This window comes from Eriocheir sinensis, chromosome 45 (genome assembly GCF_024679095.1).
Source record: "Eriocheir sinensis breed Jianghai 21 chromosome 45, ASM2467909v1, whole genome shotgun sequence".
Taxonomy (NCBI): Eukaryota; Metazoa; Arthropoda; class Malacostraca; order Decapoda; family Varunidae; genus Eriocheir; species Eriocheir sinensis.
This window is the reverse complement of record NC_066553.1, coordinates 408905-428605: the sequence shown is the minus strand read 5'-3', so window position 1 is coordinate 428605 and position 19701 is coordinate 408905. Positions and strand designations below refer to the sequence as shown.

Below are 19701 nucleotides of genomic sequence, written 5' to 3'. Positions count from 1 at the left end.
TCATACTCACTTTCTCGCAAGCAACCTGCGGCTGCATCTCGCTGGTAGTATTGTTTCATCATGTTGATGTGGAACCGTTTTGGGTGTCCGTCAACCAGGAAAATCTAATTAAGGTCATTAACCTTCTCCTGAACCTCTTAAGGTCCCTTCCACTGACCTAACAGCTTGTTGCTCGCTGTGGGAAGCAAAACTAGACACTGGTCTCCTACACTAAGCTTACGCAACTTTGCCTTCCTGTCGTAGTAACTTTTCTGTACTTGTTTTGCTTTGAGTAACTCCTCCTTAGCAATGTTACAGGTTTCTCTCAGCCTGTCACCTAGATCTAACACGTACTGGTATGTGGTCTTGACGTCCGGGTCCGGAACATTGTCATCCCACAGCTCTCTCAGTAACTGAAGCGGACCCCTAACCGACCTACCATACATTAGCTCAAACGGGGAGAACCTGGTGGAGCTCTGTGGCGCTTCTCTGTACGCGAACAACAAAGGAGCCAGGTATCTAGGCCATTCCTTGGGTTGTTCGGCAGCCATGCGTTTAAGCATTTTCTTAAGTGTGCCGTTAAAACGTTCACACAGTCCATTCCCCATGGGATGGTAGGTTGTGGTATGTAACCCTTTGCACGCTGGCAGACGGAGTACTTCCTCCATCATCCCTGAGGTGAACTGAGTACCCCGATCACTCAGTATTTGTCTGGGTATACCTACTCGGCAAAATATAGTCATGAGAGCTTCAGCCACAGTTTGCGTTTCAATATTCTTCAGCGGCACTGCTTCTGCCCAACGCGTGGCAAAATCTACAAACGTAAGAATATACCGGGAGCCATCGCTGGCTCGGGGCTCTATTGGCCCCACCAAATCTACCGCTACTCTTTCAAAGGGAGAGTCAATAATGGGCAGTGGCTGTAAGGAGCAGGATTTACCCTGTCCCTATCTATAGTCTTTTGACACACATCGCACGACCTCACAAATCTAGCTACCTCCTGGCCTATCCCTGGCCGATAAAAATGTGCTTGTCCGCGAGCGAGTGTTTTGGCTCTTCCCATGTGACCGCCTAGAGTAGTACTGTGACCTAGCTTGAGAACAGCCTCTCTGTATCTCGCAGGCACAACTAACTGCAATTTCTTTTCACCCGAGGGAGAGATAATCTGCCTATATATCAAGCCACGCTGCTTGATAAAACTGACGCGGTTGTCGTTCAGCTAAATGACACTGTTTTCCTGCAAACGTTTGCGTACGCCGTGCAGGGTGTCGTCTCTTTTCACCTCCTTCCTTACGTCCTCGCTGTTAGTTAGATCTCCAAGAGATGTAACCATGAGAGGCCTAACAGTACTCCTACGCATAGCAGCTGCTCGGGTCACTACTGCTGCATCAATCTGAGGCTCACCGTCTCCTTGTACCCTTTCACTTTCTCCGAAATCCTCTGGCTCTAACACCGCGTTAGGTGTTTGAGTGACTGCATTTTTACTCAAATTCAACCGATCATCGTACGGATTAGTGGCTGCGTCGGCCACTAGTCATTGATTCTGCGCCTCATCGCGAAACAGGCCGTTCACGGAAGGCACATGTGGTGGCGAACCCTGCCTTCTACCATAATTACCATGCTGCGTTGCACTTACTTGTCATACTGCAGCAATTTTGTGCCACTTATTACCCTGATACGGTGGCGACCCATAACTTCCAGTCTTCGGACGTGGTGCATAATGTTGGTTACTTTTGGCTGAAGGCCACGATACTGATCGCACCATGGTGGGTGACGACGCCTGAACCAATCTTTCTAGGGACTTCACTCTGCATGTTATTGCTTTTAATAATAGGCTTTTTCGTCCTACTGCAAGCCTCAAAATAGGAATTAGCTATTTCCTTCATAACTTCCAATTTCCTCACCTTGTCTATTTTCAGCCTCGTGACTAATTCATCTGAGCAGGATTTTACGTACTGCGCACACAATATTAGGTCCTTAACACCTTCAACTGTCTCCTCAGCACCGTCTTTCTTGAGTCATTGATCTAAGTACCCCTTGAGGCGAGCAGCAAATTGAATTGCTGTCTCATCGTCATTTATGGAGGCAGAGGAGAACTGATTATTCAAATCATCAACGGACATTCCATAAGCTGCCAATAATACCTCCTTCATATCTTTATACTCACAAGAGTTACCATCCAATCTATGAATCCCCTCCAAAGCTTTACCTTCAAAAAGACATGAATTCCACACACTTGGTGACCTCATCATACTGCATTAAGTTAGCGGCTTCCTCAAACCGCGCTATAAATATCTCAATCTTGTCACCTTCCTTGAAATGATTAAGGTTTAGCTTTGGAGAAATTACTTTATTATTCTGGGAGTTATTACCATTCCCATTATTCGCCGCTAGCTCGGCCATTTTTACTGCATGGGCCTCCTTTTCTCGCTCTCTCTCAGCTTCCAGATTCCGTAATTGTAGCTGATGTTGCTCTTTGATTATGTACTCTCTGACTTCTTTAGCATTGTACCCTAACACTTCCGCTTCCTGTTTCCACTGTGATATAGACATCTTGCGAGATAAATACTTCGAGCCAAACAGCTAATACTTCGCCTATGGAGTGTGAGGTCAGTTCACTGTTTCGGGCGCCATTTTATGTGAAGTTCTTGAAAGGTATGAACTTCCGAAAATCCCGTAAATTCTCAGCAATAAAAAATATACAATAAAATATCTGAAAGTTCTCAGACTCACAGCCCCTTCTAGTCACTTATTATTTATGACCAGTCACATCTCTCATAGGACAAGCAAAGACCAGATGAACCTACTCTTAAATTTATTTAAAGCAACAAAGAAACTCACTGGAAATTAAGAAATAATTATGTAATTCCAGGCACACAGCAACCTAGCTATCTATCTTAAAACATCCTATGCGAATAGTGTACTTAACTGTAAGTGGGCGAAGCACATGCCACACCTGATCTACCTCGTGGTCTGGAGCCCTGGAGTCCTCCTTCAGTCCTCTCTCGTACCTCTCTGCAACACGCCGCCTCTCGCACCTTCCAAAGGCTTCCCTCGCCTGCAGTACACAGTCACCCTGACTTGTGGATACTACAAGGCTGGAAGATGGCTGTGGGAGGCGGCGAAGGCCCACAAGGCTCAGCTGCCGGGCTCCGCGGTCAAGATGCTAGCTCTCGCCACACTGACATCTCTCTTTCTGCATAACACTTATACTAACGCCCTAACGGCTATGGAATATTATTTATTAATAACCTAACACATGCACTAGGTAATAGTGGGTCATGCATCCCATTCATAATTCAGCTTTGGCAGCAATAACGAATATGATTTGAAATAGGTGCTCTTTCCCGCCTGCCTGGTTTCCCGCCATGGTAATGCATCTGCCCGCTCTCTCAGTCAAAATGGCAGGGACTCCCGCGGTATTTTTCCGCGGGCTATTCCTTAAATAATAAAATCATGACATACATATTATATATATATATATATATATATATATATATATATATATATACATGTATATATATGTATATATATATATATATATATATATATATATATATATATATATATATATATATATATATATATATATATATTTGTGTGTTTATATATATATATATATATATATATATATATATATATATATATATATATATATATATATTTTTTTTTTTTTTTTTTTTTTTTACAGCAAAGGAGACAGTTCAAGGGCACAAAAAATTAAACATTAATAAAAAAAGCCCGCTACTCGCTGCTCCTAAAAAGAATCCAAAGAGGTGGCCGAAAGATAGGTCAGTTTCGGGAGGAGAGGTGTCCTGATACCCTCCTCTTGAAAGAGTAGATAAACAGCACAGATGTATTTAGTAATAGAATGACATTGAAGTCTTAACCAGATGGTGGAAAATTCAGAAGAGTCAAGGTCGTGGGCACGAGAGCAAGTGATGTCGTTGCGCACGTAGGCGCAACATCCAGCTTTGGATTGAAATTTAGGATAGAGATAGTAGGAGGAAACAGAGTAGAGATTGCTGTCAGTAGCCTCAGAAACCTGTGTTTCGGTAAGGAAGAGAAGGTGAGGTTTAGTGGAGGAGAGATGATGTTCCACAGAATGAAAATTAGAGCGAAGACCGCGAATGTTGCAGAAATTGAGAAGAAAGAGGTTCGAGGAGTTATCAAGACACCTCTCGGGTCGGCAGCCAGAAGGGGAGTCCTCCCTGGGGGAATTTGTGGTCCCCCCCCCAGGCGGGGACTCCGAGGCTTGGTGTATGTGCGCCATTTTGAAATTTTAATTTTGGGAAAAGGTGTATAATGTTGTGAGAATGTAGTGTGGTGTGGATAAAGAGAGGATCTGTCTTTAGAGAGCATGCTGAACTACTCTCCGGTGTTGGTGAGACAATAGGGAAACGGTTAGTGAGGACATGGGAAGGGTCTTTGGAGGGATTCAGCTCCCTTCTCACCACCCATATATAACTCACCGGGAGTGGCTTGCGCCCGTTCGGGAGGTGTCTTCCTACCAACTCCAGCCATATATATACTCCAGCCATATATATATATATATATATATATATATATATATATATATATATATATATATATATATATATATATATATATATATATATATATATATATATATATATATATATATATATATATATATATATATATATATATATATATATATATATATATATATATATATATATATATATATATATATATATATATATATATATATATATATGAGTAGTCGGTGGCTGAACGGATAGCAAGACGGCCCTGCGTTCAGGACGACGCGAGTTCAATCCCCGCCCGGTGCCCCCAAGCAGGGATTTTTCAGCCGCCGCCGAGTGGCTTAAAACTACCCACATGCTCTCCAGAAGACCACCTATCAACATGAGCATGAGCCAATGCAAGATGGCGCCACTATAAACACTTGCCTGCGTCAGAAGGAGCTGGGCCGACCATCAGGCCTCACCGGGAAGAAACCTTGGGCCGACTATCAGGATCCACCGGGAAGAAGCCTACAGGCGCAATAGGCCACGACATAAAAAAAAAAAAAAAATATATATATATATATATATATATATATATATATATATATATATATATATATATATATATTATATATATATATATATATATATATATATATATATATATATATATATATATATATATATATATATATATATATATATATATATATATATATATATATATATATATATATATATATATATATATATATATATATATATATATATATATATAAATGAGATACACATTTCAAGACACAGAGCACATATGTTTTGTGAGTCCGCTCAAAGTTGAAGCACTTTGCACGTTCTGAGAGCCTAAATGGTCTTGCCTCATAAGAGTGTCGCCTTTGAAATCTTCAATGTGGATCGTTAAGCCGATACCAAATACATCCCTCACAAAGAAGAAGTTAACTTCCATTCTACTGGCGATAGACAGACACCCTGAAGGTTCTTTTTTCTGAAAAAATAACAAAAAAAGTGTGCTCCCGTGAACAATGATTATAAAAATCTCCCCATCAGAGATCGAGTTGGTAAATCTTCCTAACGACTTTAGTCCGTAGTCCTCTTGGGCTGCCATTACAGTAAGCCGGTTAACTGTCTCCAAATACATCTTAACATTTTCAAATAACCCCTTCAGGTCGGGATCTTGATGAAATGTAGTGGTTGCGTACTCTAAGGTCATTCAACCACTCATTCTCCATAACATCATACCCAAAAACAAGCAGCGTCTTGCAACAGAAAAAGAGCAGAGCACCATGTTCTATGTATTGAGGTTTGGCGGCAGAAGGGGCAGAAGGCAGCGCTCAGAATTCAAAGGAACACAACGGGGATTAAATGACGCATTTTACCGCGCTGCAAAAGTATCACTGGCGGTGGAAAAATAAAGATGTGGTGAGGGGAGTGTCAGTGTGTTCCAACGGTTCCACGCGGCCTCAGCTTCGACTGTGAAGAATTCCTGAAATTCAATCCAGTAAACAGACCACTCGCTTGGTAAAAGAAAGAGACTACCCTATACGTTATATCAACTAATAAGAAGCATTCATCAGTCCTTCGGGATTTTATGAATTGACTGCTGCAATAATAGTACTAATTTATTGTATCATCATAAACATATAATCCCTTGAGAGAGAGAGAGAGAGAGAGAGAGAGAGAATATCAGAGGAAAATGTAAATGTCATGGGCCACAGGTGGCGGAGCTTGCCGTAATGAGATAGTCGTGGTGGCGATAGTGGTGCCAGCGGGAGAGCTTCACACCTTTCTCCAGGTTGTGATAAGATGTGGTGTATTTTTTTCATAATCTCTAAATATACAAGTCCTTGATTCTTCCTGTCCTTGCTTTTCCTTCCTCACCATTTAAACACTTATTCTCATCTTCCTCTCCCCTCCCGTCTCTTATGGTGAAGTGGTTTGCATGCCTGGCTACAAATCCGTGGGCCTGGGTTCGAATCATGGCGCAGACAGTCAGCGCGCAGCTCCCCAAGCTGTTCATCCTTCATTTCAAACTTGGCGATAAATGAGTACCAGGAAAAATCTGCGAAAAGTAAATGTGGTAACCCAGATGTCTCACTAGCCCTGTCTCCCGGGGCAATAGTTGTTTCCTGCCAGTCTCCTGCCAATGAGAAGGCGATAAGCACCGAGACCACAAGCAGCTTTAGCGTGTGCCCTCTACTTTACCTCCCTTTCCGATCTTTTTGCTTTTTTTCTCCTAAGCCCAGCAAGTTAATCTGTTACCTCCTTCCTTTCTTTAACCCATCATTATTCTCGCCTTCGATCACTCTACTTGCTCCCACTTTCTATCTTTCCCGACCATGTTCCCAACCCTCAACCTCCTCTCCCTTACTTCCCATCATGGCCTCGACACCAATGTGATCATGAGGTTCAAGAGATGTAGGGAGAGGGTGTAGGAAAAGAGGAAGGGGAAAGAAAGAGGAATGGAGAGAGTAGAAAAGGGTAGGGAGGGGAGAGGAGGTCTGCAAGGGAGGTGGGAGGAAGAGAGGAAAAGGAGGATAGAGGAGGGAGGGGATGGGGAACTCCCTGTAAGGCTCTGAAACGAACACGCGCGAGTCATTTTTTACGATCCTGCGTCGACCTGTGAGTGAGTGGCTCCCTCGCTTTATGTCACTCAGGACGGCAACGCTGATGCTGTAACCAATAGCCATAAAGAATAATTTAGAAGCTCTATAAATGTTCTCCTCTTCCTCCTCCTCCTCCTCCTCTTCCTTCTCCTCCTCCTCCTACTCCTCTTCCCATTCCTACTCCTCCACCTACTACCCCTCCTTCTCCTGCGCCTTGTCATCGTCGCCTAGATCGTCCACGGTGTCGTCTTCTTTCTTATCTTTCTCCACCTACCCAAGTCACTAATAAATTGATGTATCAATTCAGATAAAGTGGACAACGTCTAATATTTCCTCCCTAATTAGTAATACGACCTACTCGAGCTCTCCAGCGGATTAGGGCTTCCTGGTGAAAGTATATTTTGGTCTTATGAATGAAGCTCACAGAGACGGTTTTACTTTTATTTGGCAGCGACAGTGTCTTATACCAATCTCGAGTTTTTTTTAAATATGCGTAATGGGTGAGTGGGAAGAGGGTAACACCAAAGTCAACACTGTCTTCATTAGCTTAGAGTGGTTTTTATTACGAACTCATAACGTCGAGAATATTGGAACGTGACGCCCAGCTGAGGCTACACACTCCTTTCAATTATATTTTTTTGTCCACGGCGTTTATTTAATAATTTGTAAAGATGGATATTTTGGGGGTGGATGGCGTTCGTTCCCTCGTCTTGTGCATTTTTTTTTTACTCGTAATGGAAGGGCCGATCAATTTTCCCGTCTCTCTCACCACCGCTCAGTACGCTTGGGATACTGGCGGCCATTTTTAGTAATTAATTATAATTCGATACAGAAGCCTTGCTGGAAAGGACGCCACGCCCGTCCACACCAGGTACAGTTACGAAATTATCATGCCCCAACCCTTTTCCTCGTATCCTCCTCCTCCTCTTCCTCTTCCTCCTCTTCCTCTTCCTCCTCTTCCTCCTCTTCCTCCTCCTCCTCCTCATCCTAATCTTCATCCTCCTCCTCCTCTTTCTCCTCCTTTTTCTTCCCCTAACAATTCCTTTCCACCACATCATCATCATTGTTGACGAGAAATCATTCATGGACCTGCTGGACAAATACCTATACATGAAAGACACCTGCACTGAGTCTAGGCCATCAGAATAAGTTAACAACTAACTTCTAAAATAATCATCTGTTAACCTCACTTCATTTCACTTTCTTACTTTAAACTGCTCTACTACTACTGCTACTACTACTACTATTACTAATACTTCTACCACTACTACTACTACTACTACTACTACAACTACTACTACTACTACTACTACTACTACTATAACTACTGCTAATACTAATACTAATACTTCTACCACTACTACTACTACTACTACTACAACTAATAATAATAATAATAATAATAATAATAATAATAATAATAATAATAAGAAGAAGAAGAAGAAGAAGAAGAAGAATATTACTTCTACCACTACTACTACTACTACTACTACTACTACAACTACTACTGCTACCACTAATACTAATACTAATACTAATACTAATACTTCTACCACTACTACTACTACTACTACTACTACTACTACTACTACAACTACTACTACTACTACTACTACTACTACTACTACTAATAATAATAATAATAATAATAATAATAATAATAATATTACTTCTACCACTACTACTACTACTACTACTACTACAACTACTACTGCTACCACTAATACTAATACTAATACTAATACTAATACTAATACTTCTACCACTACTACTACTACTACTACTACAACTACTACTACTACTACTACTACTACTACTACTAATAATAATAATAATAATAATAATAATAATAATAATAATAATAATAATAATAATAACAATAATAATAATAATAATAATAATAATAATAATAATAATAATAATAATAATTTTACTTGTACTACTACTACTACTACTACTACTACTACTACGACTAATAATAATAATAATAATAATAATAATAATAATAATAATAATAATAATAATAATAATAATAATAATAATAATAATAATAATAATACTTCTACCACTACTACTACTACTACTACTACTACTACTACTACTACTACTACTACATAACATAAATGATACCTCCACCATTGTTTATTTTCCCGACACATAATCATGGAGGACCTCATAGCTTGGAGGTCATTAGCCCCAACTCTGTTCGCTAATGACTGTGGCATCCAACTATATCACTAATACTACCTAGCACTAAATCACCTATCATCTATTACGTCCAGATCCCCCTTTTCTTCCCTACTCAAGTCACTCCCGACCCACCCTATTGTCACTCTCCACCACTGTGGCTTCATAGTCCATATTGGAGATGTTGGTGGCTTTTGGGCCAGAGTGTCTGGTGCCCCTGAGACATAGGATGGCCGACCTGAGCAGGGAGAACGAGAGGCGACACCTCATCCAGGCGACAACGTGGCTCCTTGACTGATGCTTCTTTTCTGAGATTAGTTCCGCGAGGCGTGCGTAGAAGCATTGGGTCCTGGGACCCATCCCGCCGGATGTGGTGAAGACGAGGGGGGTGAAGCTGCCCTGATCCACATGTTGGATTCTTCCACAGTATGCCCTTATCTTCTCCTGCTCGTTCCTGTGGTGGGCGGCTTGCAGGGGAAGCTCACGGTGACAGGCAGCCATCGGGTCGAATATACGGATGTCCATGAACGCCCGCTGTCCGCGCACCCAGAATCAGCGGGCACTTACATCAACCCGTGCCTCCTGTGAGGTATTGGGCGTCCTGTACCGAAGGTACTACTTTTTTTTTTTTTTTTTTTTTTTTTTTACCTTTTTAGGAGACAGCTCAAGGGCGCAAAGAAAAAAAAAAGAAAAAAAGGCCCGCTACTCACTGCTCCCGAACAGAGGTTAAAGGAGTGTCCAAATCAGAGGTTAATTTCGGGAGGAGAGGTGTCCTGATACCCTCCTCTTGAAAGAGTTCAAGTCGTAGGCAGGAGGAAATACAGATGAAGGAAGATTGTTCCAGAGTTTACCAGCGTGAGGGATGAAAGAGTGAAGATGCTGGTTAACTCTTGCATAAGGGGTTTGGACAGTATAGGGATGAGCATGAGTAGAAAGTCGAGTGCAGCGGGGCCGCGGGAGGGGGGGAGGCATGCAGTTAGCAAGTTCAGAAGAGCAGTCAGCGTGGAAATATCGATAGAAGATAGAAAGAGAGGCAACATTGCGGCGGAATTTAAGAGGTAGAAGACTATCAGTATGAGGAGGAGAGCTGATGAGACGAAGAGCCTTAGCCTCCACTCTGTCCAGAAGAGCTGTGTGGTGGAGCCCCCCACATGAGATGCATACTCCATACGAGGGCGGACAAGGCCCTGTATATGGACAGCAACTGTGCAGGGGAGAAGAACTGGCGGAGACAGTACAGAACGCCCAGCCTCGAGGAAGCTGATTTAGTAAGAGATGAGATATGAAGTTTCCAGTTGAGATTTTGAGTTAAGGATAGACCGAGGATGTTTAGTGTTGAGGAGGGTGATAGCTGGGTGTTGTCAAAGAATAGGGGATAGTTGTTTGGAAGATTGTGTCGAGTGGATAGGTGGAGAAACTGTGTGTTTGAGGCGTTGAAGGACACCAGGTTCTTCTTTCCCCAATCGGAAATAATAGTAAGGTCTGAGGCTAAGCGTTCTGCAGCCTCCAGCCTTGAGTCGTTAAGTTCCTGAAGGGTGGGTCTTCTATTAAAAGAAGTTGAATAATGCAGAGTGGAATCATCGGCGTAGGAATGGATAGGACAGTTCGTTTTGGAAAGAAGATCATCAATGAACAACAGACAAAGAGTGGGAGATAGGACAGAACCCTGTGGGACACCACTGTTAATAGATTTAGGGGAAGAACAGTGACCGTCTACCACGGCAGAAATAGAACGGTCAGAAAGGAAACTGGAGATAAAGGTACAGAGAGAAGGATAGAAACCGTAGGAGAGTAGTTTAGAAAGCAAAGATTTGTGCCAGACCCTATCAAAAGCTTTTGATATGTCCAGCGCAATAGCAAAAGTTTCACCGAAACGGCTAAGAGAGGATGACCAAGAGTCAGTTAAGAAGGCTAGGAGATCACCAGTAGAACGCCCCTTGCGGAACCCATACTGGCGATCAGATAGAAGGTCAGAAGTGGAAAGGTGCTTTTGAATCTTCCGGTTAAGGATTGATTCAAAAGCTTTAGATAGACAAGAAAATAAAGCAATAGGACGGTAGTTTGAGGGATTGGAGCGGTCACCCTTCTTAGGTACAGGCTGTATGAAGGCATACTTCCAGCAAGAAGGAAAGGTAGATGTTGACAGGCAGAGGCGAAATAGTTTGACCAGGCAGGGTGACAGCACGGAGGCACAGTTTTTAAGGACAATAGGAGGCACTCCATCAGGTCCATAAGCCTTCTGAGGATTGAGGCCAGAGAGGGCATAGAAAACATCATTTTGAAGAATCTTTATAACAGGCATAAAGGAGTCAGAGGGGGGATGAGTAGGAGGAATATGCCCAGAATCGTCCAGAGTGGAGTTTTTAGAAAAAGTTTGAGAGAAGAGTTCAGCCTTAGAGATAGATGAGACGGCAGTGTTGCCGTCAGGACTGAGGAGTGGAGGGAAAGATGAAGAAGTGAAGTTGGAGGAGATGTTTTTGGCTAGATGCCAGAAGTCACGGGAAGAGTTAGAGAAAGCAAGGTTTTGACATTTTCTATTAATGAAAGAATTTTTGGTTAGTCGGAGAATAGATTTGGCACGATTTCGGGCAGAAATGTAAAGTTCATAATTACTACTACTACTACAGTACTACCACTACTACTACTACTACTACTACTACTACTACTACTACTACTACTACTACTACTACTACTACTATTCCTACTACTACTACTACTACTACTACTACTACTACTACTACTTCTACTACTATTCCTACTACATAAATGATACCTCCACCCATGTTTATTTTTCCGACACATAATCATGAAGGGCTCCATAGCTTGGAGGTCATTAGCCCCATCTCTGTTCGCTAATGACTGTGGCATCCAACCATATCACTAATACTACCTGACACTAAATCACCTATCATCTATTACGTCTAGATCCATCCCTCTTTCCTTCCCTACTCAAGTCACTCCCGACCCACCCTAATGTCACTCTCCACTACTACTACTACTACTACTACTACTACTACTACTACTACTACTCAAATCCATAAAAAATACTGTTTGCTGAACAAAATAACTCAATTTTCTTCGTAATACTTCAAAACTGATATAGATAATAAGTATCACTATTTTCATTATATATGTCGATAATACTTTCATTATCTTCTGGTAGTAGTAGTAGTAGTAGTATTGTTGTTGTTGTCATGATTATTGTTGTGATTATTGTTGTCATGGTTATTATTATAATGATCGCGATTATTATTAATATTAGTATTATTATTATGATGATGATTATTGTGATGATTGGTGTGTGATTATTATTATTATTATTAGTAGTAGTAGTAGTAGTAGTAGTAGTAGTAGTTTTATTATTACTATTATAACTATTATTATTATTATCATTATTATTATTATTATTATTATTATTATTATTATTATTATTATTATTATTATTATTATTATTATTATTATTATTATTATCATTATTATTATTGTTATTATTATTATTATTATTATTATTATTATTATTATTATTATTATTATTATTATCATTATTATTATTGTTATTATTATTATTATTATTATTATTATTATTATTATTATTATTATTATTATTATTATTATTATTAATATTATTATTATTATTATTATTATTATTATTATTATTATTATTATTGTTATTATTATTATTATTATTATTATTATTATTATTATTATTATTATTATTATTATTATTATTATTATTGTTATTATTGTTTTTATTGTTTTTATTGTTATTATTATTATTATTATTATTATTATTATTATTATTATTATTACTAATATTACTATTATTGCTACTACTATCACAACACCTACTACCACAACTACCACCACGATCTTTATGACTACTAGGTACTTCTACTATTACTACTACTACTACTACTACTACTACTACTACTACTACTTAACATCCACTCCCACTACTACTACTACTACTACTACTACTTAACATCCACTCCCACTACTACTACTACTTAACATCCACTCCCACTACTACTAATAATAATAAAAAAAACTACTACTACTACTACTATTACTACTACTACTGCTACTACTACTACTACTACTGCTCAACGATTACAACAACAACAACAGCAACAATAACAACAACAACAACATAAACAACAACATAAACAACTACTACTACTACTACTACTACTACTACTAATAATAATAATAATAATAATAATAATAATAATAATAATAATAATATCTCTCCTATAGCTCATTTATATTAACCACCTTTTTACCAATAATACTTCTCTAACACTATTAATATATCTCATCACCGTATTTGCTACCACTATAATTACCTCTCCTACTTATACTTCCCCTACTTTATCTATTTAAAATTCAACTAGTAAATAATTACATTACTACTACTACTACTACTACAACTACTACTACTATTATTAAATACTGCTTCGGCGGATGTCGTGCCCGGTGCGGCTGTCTTCTTTGTACTTACTTTTTTCCACATTTTTGTTTGTATACATATACATTCTTTCATCCTTGATCATTTATTTATTCTTTCACCGTCATGTCCAATCTTTACCATACTCTCTTTAATGTACATGAACCCACGAAGAACCACAACAAAACAGACGACATCAGTATGGAAATTATCAACCACTTGTACGGACACATGAATTTTGATGCATTTTCACAATATTATGTCCTTTCCAATTATAACAAATTAATTTCATCTCAAGACATTGCCACACTAAATATAATGCACATGAACTCAGACCACATACAAGCCTTCCTTAAATTTCTTAACAAACCCCCTGATATCTTGGCCATTACTGGAACCTGGCTTTCTGCTGCTAACAAACACCTTTATGAAGTTCCAGGATACCATTCACACCACCTAGTAAGACACACGCGTGCACAGGGAGGAGTCTCAGTCTTTGTTTCTGACATAATTCAATCGAGAGAAATACAGGACTTGACAACAGTAACCGAAAAAAAATGAAATTAACACTTTAAATATTCACTAAAACATTTTGCTTTCGATTATGTGCAATCTATCGACCTAATAGTAAACATATTGCCGTAGAGGAATTTGCTCACACATTAAATGCAATCTTGCAAAAAAAATACACAAATCACGACAAAATAGTACTGATTGGGGACTTCAATATACATTTATTAGAAAATAACACACACACAGACAAACAATTTTCTTGCCAACATGCAAACTATCAACTTCACTCCTCACATAGCCAGGCCTACAAGGTTTCCAGACAGTATTGATCTAGAGGAACTATCGCATATATACACAAACTTTATTAACCATGACAGCACAGGAATTTTACATTACCCTATCTCAGATCACCTTCCAATCTTTTTGAACATATCTTTTCCTACAATAAATTATAAGCTCCATAAAATTGAATTCCGTTATATAACTCATGAAAGTAAAGTAAATTTTACATATAAACTAAGCAATGTAAACCGGAAAGAGCTTTTTTCTTCTCAAGATGTTCGTATAAACTGTAATATGTTTATCAAAAGATCACAAGAAATCTGCGATGCATGTTTCCCGTTAAAAACAAAGTATGTATCTGAAAAAAGACATCATAATCTTTGGATTTCTCAAGCTGTAATTAACTCTATTAGACACAAAAATAATTTATATTAAGACTTTAAAATTGGAGCTGTTACGGAAATTTACTGCAAAGAATATCGCAATAGCTTAAATAGAGTAATAAAAAAAGCTAAACAATCATATTATATGAATATTTTCACAAACTTTAAAAACAACACAAGAATAATATGGAATGCTATAAACCAGCTTAAAAATAACTATAAAAACACTTTCCAAAATTCATTAAATAACAAAAACAAAGTGATATTAAATCCACTGGAAATTGCAGAAGCATTTAATGAATATTATACAAACATTGCTCCCAAGCTTGACCGTAAGATTCCTCCATCCACTACTACCCCCTTAAATTATTTACAAGGCAACTATCCATCAATTATGATGGATCCCACAGTATACACACAAGATGTCATTAATGTCAGAAACTCTTTGAAAGACAAAAAAAATGAAATTTGTTTGAAATTCCTGTATCACTCATTAAATTCAACAAAGAGCAAATGGCAATTCCAATATAATTTTTTTAACCAGTCCATCGCCACTGGTAAATTTCCACAATGTTGTAAGCACGCTATTGTTATACATATATACAAAAAGGCTTTAAATTTGATGTATGTAATTACAGACCAATTTCATTCCTAAATATACTATTTTTTTTAATTAATGAAAAAGTACTTAACAAATTATCTTGATACTAAATCTATCCTTAGAGCTGAACAATTTGGTTTCCGCCAAGGCTCAAGCACTTTTGATGCCTTGAACACTTTTACTGAGAAAATTTACTCGTTTGGATTCACATTATTCTCTGTTAAGCATTTACGTTGATTTCTCGAAAGCCTTTGATACCGTCAAACATGATATATTATTACAAAAATTAAATCGTTATGGGATAGGAGGTATTATACTTGACTGGTTCAAAGATTACCTAACCTTTAGAACCCAATCTACTAAATTTCTTCATCAGACTTCTAAACCTTTAACTATCAACTATGAAGTTCCGTGTGTTAGGTCCAACATATTTCCTTCTTTACATAAATGATCTTCCCAACATATTTTCCAATCTCAGAACAATTTTATTTGCTGATGACTCCACCTCATACATCACTGACTCTGACCCTATTGATATGATTCACACAGTAAGCAATGACCTGGATAACTTTATATAAATGGTGCCTAAGCAACAGACTGACAATTAATTCAAACAAAACTTTTTACATACTTTTTACCAACAAAACTATAAAAACATTGACACCTGTTATTTATCAAAATAGCATAATCAAAAAAGTTACTCAACATAAACTGCTAGGCATAACAATAGATGACTCATTATCATTTAAACCACATATATCAGAACTCTGCATCAGAATATCAAGAATAGTTTCTCTCTTATACCAAGTGAAAGATCTTATGCCCAAGCATGTGCTCAGAATCCTCTACAACGCTCATGTCCTTCCTCATCTTTTATATATTCATTTTCATATTGCAATCTACACGTACAAGGTAATGCATAGTGGCAATGTAACCTCTCATCCACAACACAACTATCCCACCCGCACACGAGGAGATCTCAAAACACCTTTACATAATCTGTCACTCTTTCAACACTCATTGGTTTACTCTGGACCGAAACTTTGGAATTCAGTTCCTGACCACATAAAAACATTACCCACACTAAGCTCATTTAAGAAACAATTTAAAAAGCACATAATAGAACAGTACTGAATATACCTACTTCCATTTTGTCCTTACTTTTTCCTTCTGTATGACCTTCTTTTGATTAACCATATATAATGCTCAAGATTATTATTAATATTAATGTTGTTTTTATTATTATTATTATTATTATTATTATTATTATTATTATTATTATTATTATTATTATTATTATTATTGTTATTATTAATGTTATTATTATTATTATTATTATTATTATTATTATTATTATTATTATTATTATTATTATTATTATTATTATTATTATTATCATCTTTATTATTATTATCATATATTTTCTGGTGAAAATGTTTTATAAAACCTATGTTTATATGTATATGTATGTATCTACAATAACACTTTCATATATAGTACGTGCCTAGGCACTAGGCACTAGGTTGGTTGGGAGCTGTTTGCTTCCCTTCAGTATTTACTCGTTACGTTGTCTACATATCCTGTTTTGCCCAAAAAGCTTTGCTTCCTAAGGGATGCTTATGTAAACAATTAATACAAAACTTTTCAATGATGTATTTAAGCATATTAAAGTGTTTCAAGTGTTTCAAGTGTTTCCTCCGGTCTTTCCCCCCTTCATTCCTTCATCTTTCAGTACTTCAAGGCTATCATCCACAATCACATTCTTGACAGTACTGCAGTAGTGGTAGTAGTAGAAGTAGTAGTAGTAGTAGTAGCAGTAGTAGTAGCAGTAGTAGTAGTAGTAGTAGTAGCAATAGTATTAGCAGCAGCAGTAGTAGTAGTAGTAGTAGTAGTAGTAGCAGCAGTAGTAGCAGTAGTAGTACCCTAGTTGTAGTAGTAGTAGTAGTAGAACCAGTAGTAGTAGTAGTAGTAGTAGTAGTAGTAGTGGTAATAGTAATATTAGTTCTAGTTGGGTAGGCGGTGGCCGAAGTGATAGCGTACTGGACCCACATTCGCCGCGTGATGGACGACGCGGGTTCGAATCCTCACGCTACCACTCGGATTTTTCAGTCACCGCCGAGTGGCTTAAAACTACCCACATGCTGTCCTGAAGACCACCCATCAACCCGGACTCTAGAGGAAGCCGTCCAAGCGAATCAAGAACGAGTTCCGGGGGGCAGCATGAGCCAATGTAAGATGGCGCCACTATAAACACTCGCCTGCGCCAGAACGGGCTGGGCCGACCATCAGGCCCCACCTGGAAGAAGCCTTGGGCCGACCATCAGGCCCCACCGGAAAGATGCCTACCGGCGCAATAGGCAACAACGTAAAAAAAAAAATAAATAAAAAAATAAAAATAAGCAAAGGTAAAGTTGGGGTATACACGATAGCTGTGCGTAGCCTTGGTGCTATTCTTCATCCCATTGGCCCTTTAGGCTATAATGAGTGATAACCCACTACTCCACGACACTGCAAATGAAACATCCCGATTTTTATTTTTATACAGCAAGGGAGGCAGCCCAGGGCAATAAGCAAAAAAACAACAACAACAATAGCAAAAGCCCGCTATATAGACGTTGCTCCAACAAAAGAAAATAGAACGAGACCAAAAGAGTAGTCAGTTTCGCGTGGAGAGGTGTCCTGATACTCTTTATTTACCAGTTTATCACTCCAAAGTGTCGCTAGGTATCCATATATCGACCTCCCAGAAAAGGAGGATGAAGAGCTGGGTGGGCTGCCTTCAGACTGCCCAGGCCGGGATTCGTACCTACTAAAAGAAAAAAAAAATAGGCGCATCGATAATAATAATTAAACTAGTAGCAGCAGCAGCAGTAGTAGTAGTAGTAGTAGTAGTAGTAGTAGTAGAAGTATGGTCGGTTCACCCAAGTCTGAAGTGTGCATTATCGTGCCCTGGCAACCTGCTGTCACACGGCCTGCCCGATTTCGTGGATACTGTATGCTAGCTTACGCATAGTAAACCGTCGTCAATGTCAATAATATGCAGGCAGCAATGACAAATACCATCAATTATAGTCGATTATGAGTTAAAAAATATGAGTAATGTTGTAAACAGCTGTTACGTTAATTTACAAGCTCGCTGATTATAATTTTTAAATAGCCTTAATGCTGTCCAACACCGAGAAAATTAGTAGGCTTTTTATTAATAAAACAGCTATTTGCGACATTACTATTTCTTAACTCAAAATCGACTATAATTGCCGGTATTTGTTATTGCTGCCTGCATATTATTGACATTGACGACTGTTTACTATGCGTAGGCAAGTAGACAGCATTCACAAAATCAGACACGCCGTGTGACAGCAGGTTGCCAGCACACGATAATGATCACTTCAGACTTGGGTGACCGACTATAGTAGTAGTAGTAGTAGTAGTAGTAGTAGTAGTAGTAGTAGTAGTAGTTTAGTAATGTTTGTAATATTAAATAAAGATGGTTGTCGGCCACAGTCATTGGCGAAAATATACCGCTCACAACGCAACTCTAATAGATGGAGGCCCGTAAAAAAAATAAAAAAAAGTAGTAGTAGTTGTAGGAGTAGTAGTAGTGGTAGAAGTAGTAGTAGTGGTAATAGTAGTAGCAGTAGTAGTAGTAGTAGTAGTAATAGTAGTAGTAGTAGTTGTTATAGAAGTAGAAGTAGCAGTAGCAGTACTAGAATTATTACTAGTAATACTGGTAGTTGTAATTGTAGTAGTAGTAGTAGTAGTAGTAGTAGTAGTAGTAGTAGTAGTAAAAGTAGTAGTAGTAGTAATAGTAGTAGTAGCAGTAGTAGTAACCTAGTTGTAGTAGTAGTAGGGGAGTAGTAGTGGAGGCGGTGGCTGAATGGAGAGCGTGACGGCGCCGCGTTCAGGACGACGCGAGTTCAATCCCCGACCGGTGCCACCAATCCGCCGCCGAGTGGCTTAAAACTACCCACATGCTGTCCAGAAGACTACCTATCAGCCCGGACTCTAGATTCTAGGATTAAAGATGAGCTCCGGGAAGGCAGCATGAGCCAATGCAAGATGGCGCCACTATAAACACTCGCCTGCGCCAGAACGGGCTGGGCCGACCATCAGGCCCCACCGGGAAGAAGCCTACCAGCGCAATATGCCACGACGTAGAAAAAAAAAAATATATAAAAAGTGGTAATAGTAGTAG

At 38.7% G+C, this 19701-nt stretch overlaps 1 long non-coding RNA gene across 1 annotated transcript in view; it reads right to left on the bottom strand.

The window, feature by feature from the left end:
• The window catches only part of LOC126980808 (uncharacterized), a 43297-nt gene extending 25440 nt beyond the window's left edge, over positions 1-17857 (bottom strand). Inside the window, exon 1 of the long non-coding RNA XR_007733604.1 lies at positions 17803-17857. This is a non-coding gene — a long non-coding RNA (uncharacterized LOC126980808). The remainder of the gene's footprint in view (positions 1-17802) is intronic.
• Between the last annotated feature and the right edge of the window lie 1844 nt (positions 17858-19701).